Consider the following 5,780-nt stretch of genomic DNA (forward strand, 5'->3'; position numbering starts at 1 on the left):
TATACATATATATACATATATATACATATATATGTATATATATATATATATATATATATATATATATATATATATATATATATATATATATATATATATATATATGATGCCTTGCATACAGTTTGCTCCAGCTTTATTTTTTCTGCAAAATTCATTCAGTCCCATACCACATGTCCATGCAGTTTTATCATTACCAACTTCTCGACTCAATTACTCGTCAACAAAAAATTTAAGAATTGTGGGCAGGAGGAACTTAAAACATCCTCTTCGACGGAACCCCCTGAGCGTATTAAGCCTACACACATTATACATTCACGGGAGGAGGCAAAGCGCATCCGACTTCGGGCAGAGAACGAAAATAAAAACTCATACTTCGCGATGGTCCTCTTCTTTCTCCTCCTCCTCCTTTTCCTCCTCCTCCTCCTCCTCCTCCTCCTCCGTACTCGCATCCTGGCCGAAAATAGAAGTCAATACTACTCCCACTGTCTTCTTCTACTACTTATTTTATTCTGGCTGTCGTCAGGTGATTTTATTTGGCGATTGGAGAAACGTGCGGCAGCCATAGGGTTAAGTTTTCCTTCCGAGTTCGGTAAAATCGCCGGGTGTCTACCTGTGAGATCTCCGGAGAGCGCTTCCGAATTTGAAGAATCCGTCGAAACCGAGATGATGTCCAATTGGCTGTATAGATTCGTGTGACGTCATCCCAAGGAAAGAAGATGACAGTGCTAATGGAATTAGTAGAAATATTTTTCACCCTTTCATCACGGTAATCTCCCCATAAGCTTATCAAATTGTATTAACCAGAAACAAATCTATAAAGTTGTCATATTCTTTTATTCATGCAGCTTCTGGAGTCCTTCCTTTGGCCGATCCATGCACGAGTTGATTTTCTTTAGCGTGAACACTAATATCACAGTGATTCTAACGCTTATAATTGTGATCAAATATGAAATATAGAAGAGTAAACATTCTAGAAGAAAAAATATTGCCCAGGAATTTTATGCCTTCCTAGTACATGAATATTAGAATCCAATTCTTGAAATATATCTTATTTTTCAACTTCTATTTCAGATTTGTAACCAAGAATGAATTTTTATGTCATCAGTGGATCGTTTTCGCTCATCGTAATCACGTCACCAAGCCTCGTCGTTAAACGATTCTCTTTGAAGAAATGCCGAAGTCTTGTGAAAAAACAACATGTTGAATGTGTACTTCACGTGACCCCAACTATATCTACTTCACATCGCCTCTACCTTCATCATTGAAATCATCCACAGCAGCACAAACATGCCTCAAGATTATATATAATTTAAATATTTATGTAATAAAATCCATTATGTAAATTGTATGCAAATCCTTTTTCAGCGGAACACTTCTTATCCCACAATGTTTTCCTGCTATTGAGAGGGAAGTGGGTGGGGGTGCAATTTTAACACTACTTTCCTATCAAGGACCCACGACCTTGTCTTAATAGATATCGTCCCTTCTCTTTGCATGTATTAAGCATTATTTCTTTCCCAACTACTCCTCCTGGGACTGACACACGTCGTCGAAGTAAGATCCAGTATGTTTGGCGGGGGTAAATGGGGGACAGGTCTCATGATCACACATGTATCCATATACCATTACGATATATCACATGCCTTTGATCTACATGCATGCAAGGTGCCGACAGGCACTGCCTCATGCAATACCTCCAATCTTGCTGATCTCCACATTTCCAAATCGTAAACGTCTAACGCAAACATACAACGCACATTACGCCACCGCCCAACGGAAAGTTACCGAAACAAGTACACACTGATGCCAGACAGATCATTAACCATTTCCTTATCCTACCAAACTACATAATTATAACTGTAAACCATACACCAAGTCAAGGCACATTTACGAATACTAAATAGATCCATTGCAATGCAACTAACACACAAATAGTATTATATAATTCCCAAACCTGTGATCTAACTGAAACCCTACACCAGACATACAAAGACAGGCAAATTCACATATATATGAGTGGTAGGGTGGTGAGTTTAAACGCCAAGAATCCGTTAAAGTTTTATTTCTGACGTTTCGTCCAACTAGAACTTCTTCAGAGTATACACAAATAAGACAACGACAATTTATATAATCGCACAGCTCACCCCGTTCCTCCCCGGTCAATGTTGTTGCCATCTCGCTTTCGTCTTGCCTCGTGGATAATTAGGCCGCTTGCTACCCTCGCCAACTTGACAAAACCACGAGGCAAGACGAAAGCGAGGTGGCAACAACATTGACCGGGGAGGAACGGGGTGATCTGTGCGATTATATAAGTTGTCGTTGTCTTATTTGTGTATACTCTGAAGAAGTCCTAGTTGGACGAAACGTCAGAAATAAAATTTCAACGGATTCTTGGCGTTTAAACTCACCACCCTACTACTCATTCTGTCTTCACACCTCACATATATATGCAGCGACTGCGTAGTCACGAGGATAACTCTCCCTTAGAGGGAGTACTCGGGGACTTTCCCCAAAGGGAATCACATCCCCATGCTGTAAATATCTCTTCATTACAATAAACCAAAAAAGCTCCAAGAGGATTTACATTCCCTGTCACAGATGTTACACCCCATCTTGTGCACGCTGTATTAGAGTATGTAAACGTAAGTCTAATTTGTCATGTTAGTAAGTTACATTAGATTAATTATTAGTATTAGATATATACTGATTCATCCAATTCGTATGTCGAGGTGTATATATCTTCTAGCTATCTGATGATCCTATTCAGCCGTGGGGGTCCTTAAATTTAATTTGCTTAGAAAAAAAAAATCACGCATAGGAATGACGTCATCGTATATATTTTTCTGATTGTCGTCAGACGATTTTATTCGGCTGTGATAACTTTATGAAATACTTTCGTATCTTTGAAAGATTAAAATTGTATTTTTTTCACCACTGTTTTCAAAGGGGCGCCACGGAATTTTATAAAATAGTTTGGTGGCAACAGAATTAAAGAATTGATGCCACTCGCTTTTGGAAAAGTGATAAATGTGTGAACTCAAAGCCAGAGGACGATATGAATGTTTATTGGTGAGGTCATTGTTTATATATATATATTATATATATATATATATATATATATATATATATATATATATATATATATATATATATATATATCGTCGTCTCTAGTACATACACGTACATCTAAACCACAAGTGGTTAAATGACCTCACATAGGTTGTCACACCTTCATCAAAGAAAACGTACCGAGAAAATGGGAACCAATTTGAGATCATTAGGAACGCTCAGACAAGTAGTTTGACGACAGTAAGATATCGCTGTGGGTGGCAAATATTACGCGTCGGAAGAGAGAATCACGAACGTTGCTAAGTCTGTGGGAAGGAGGTACAACAGGCTCTCCAGTATTATCAGCTAGAATGTAGACCAGTTGTTCTCAAAAAAAATTTCGGCCGTGCCTATATATATATATATATATATGTATGTATATATATGTATATATATACATATATATATATATATATATATATATATGCATACATATGTATATATATATATATATTATATATATATAAATATATATATATATATGTATATATATATATATATAGAGAGAGAGAAAGAGAGAGATGGGGAAATGTAAATTCATTATTACGGAGATGTACTGTGCCCAAAATGTTTCGTGAAATCTATAGGGATGGTTTAAGTTTTCTCTTTGCTCTCAAATGACAAGGGGACAACAACGAAGGGAATTGTTAGTTTTTTAGTCAGACATGTGTGAAATGACCATAAAACTGTATTTCCAGGGTGTGACAAAATATTCAGAACTTTAAGACTTTTTCTAAAATGTAAACCCTATCACTCATAACATTCACAATTTCGAAAATTTGTATGTACTTGTATCACTGTTCGTTTTAGCGTGAAATGGGAATATATTATTTTAATCTACGTTTGTACCTTGAGAGTAGTAAGCGAAGACAAATTGTGAGAGCCTATAGTGATGAAAGAATGGGATTCTTAAGATTGAGTTACAATGATAAAAGGAACGGTTCCCGACAGGAAACATCTCAGTCCATAGCGAGGATTCGTTATGCAAAAGGGGCACATGCACACAGAAACAGAAGTCCTTCATATAGAAAATCTCACGAAAATCATTTGTACATAGTACGGAGCTTTAGAAGAATTGGGCTCCCGTTTAATTTGGGGGTCGCTATCCTTCAGAAGGGCGAAAACTGGGGCCTTTCTTGTTCAAAACGCTCATTCATTTCAACACTGACATAACTCAAAAAATGCTACTTTTCAGGAGAAGCAAAATAAAATCTTAATTATGTAATACAGTCTCCCATGAAACTTTTAAACGAGGTATTTAGCAATAAATTTTTATTTCATGATTAAATGTAGTACATGAGATCTCATATTAAAAAATACATTTATTATAAACATGCTTTGTGCCTATTTGAAAAATAAATTTGGAATTATGACGTTATTGCCTTGAGCGCCATCTAGCGGCCAGTTTTGCTACTAGAGTTATGGCGTTCTTACCACAAATGAATACAGAAAATAGCAAACTCAGTGGTATAAATAACTAAAAATCTTCAATTGTTGAGTTATGTAATTGTTGAAATGAATGAGCGAAAAGGTCTACCTAACCTAACCTAACTTAACCTATTTCATTTCTATATTTCTTATTTAATTTTCTTACATGGGACCATTATTCATCAAAAAGGCAAATCAGGGACCTCTACTGTTCAAACGGGGAAATTGGGGTCTCTGTTCTTCAAAGGCTCCCATAGTTCTAAGGTAGATCCTTTGATCCCGCTCACTCATCACATTGTCACACAAGCAATACTAACTGTATTGATAATGATAAAGATAACGATAACGATAATGCTAATGCTAATGCTAATGCTAATGATAATGACAATGATAATGATGATAATAATAATGATGATAATAAAGTTTACTACTCAAACATACAATAACCTGCCCCCTGTACCACACAACACATCGACGTAATAAAAGTACACTTTGCTCGGTGCTGTTATCACTCCACGATGATCGTTCCTGGCTCAATGGTGACCGTCAAACGATTGTCTAGAGCAGCGGTTCTCGACCTCTTTCCTTATGTATCCCGTTCTTATGGATTGCTGTTCTTTAGCCTCCTAGAAATCCCGTCACTAGTGGATAGAACCCTAGTGTATCCACTAGCTATCACTAGTTTTTTATTTGTGGCCCTATTTGTGAACCACAGTGGCCCACAAGGAGCCACTGAACCATAGGATAAGAACCACTGGTCTAGAGCACTAATTCTTTGTTTTTGAATGGGGCTGTTTTGCTTACAGCTGTAAAGTACAAAGTTGATAGGTTTAACTGAATCTACCGACGCGTTTACCCAAATATGATGCACATTACCCTCCATTGGCTGTGGTATGCTGATAAATACAATTAATCGTACCGACCAAAACGTACCTTAATTAGTGTACACCCAGATCGCCGATTAACTAAGCGGCTTTGCTGTGGATGTGCAGTGTCTTGCTGCGTTGCTTCTGACCCAGGGTATTGGTCAAGATGCAGGGATGACCCGTCATTCAGGAGGAGTCTAGGTTCGATCAGTAACGCACATTTGCGTAATTCTTCAGATTTAATTTCCAAACTCAAAAACATTGATTTCAGCAACAAGAAATTAGCTAGCTTTGATGTAACATCGTTATATACACGCGTTACAATAGGTGACGCATTAATAGCCGTGAAAAAAGTAGTGAATAACTTAAGTAATGAAG

General features: G+C 37.1%; 1 protein-coding gene across 1 annotated transcript in view; it reads left to right on the forward strand.

The window, feature by feature from the left end:
* The window catches only part of LOC143019683 (uncharacterized), a 58,392-nt gene extending 56,338 nt beyond the window's left edge, over nt 1-2,054 (forward strand). Inside the window, exon 4 of the transcript XR_012965853.1 lies at nt 1,072-2,054. The gene's annotated coding sequence lies outside the window, so the exon portion shown is untranslated. The remainder of the gene's footprint in view (nt 1-1,071) is intronic.
* The last annotated feature ends 3,726 nt before the right edge of the window (nt 2,055-5,780 follow it).

Source organism: Oratosquilla oratoria, chromosome 37, assembly GCF_046742065.1.
Source record: "Oratosquilla oratoria isolate Oo_2021 chromosome 37, ASM4674206v1, whole genome shotgun sequence".
NCBI classification, from domain to species: domain Eukaryota; kingdom Metazoa; phylum Arthropoda; class Malacostraca; order Stomatopoda; family Squillidae; genus Oratosquilla; species Oratosquilla oratoria.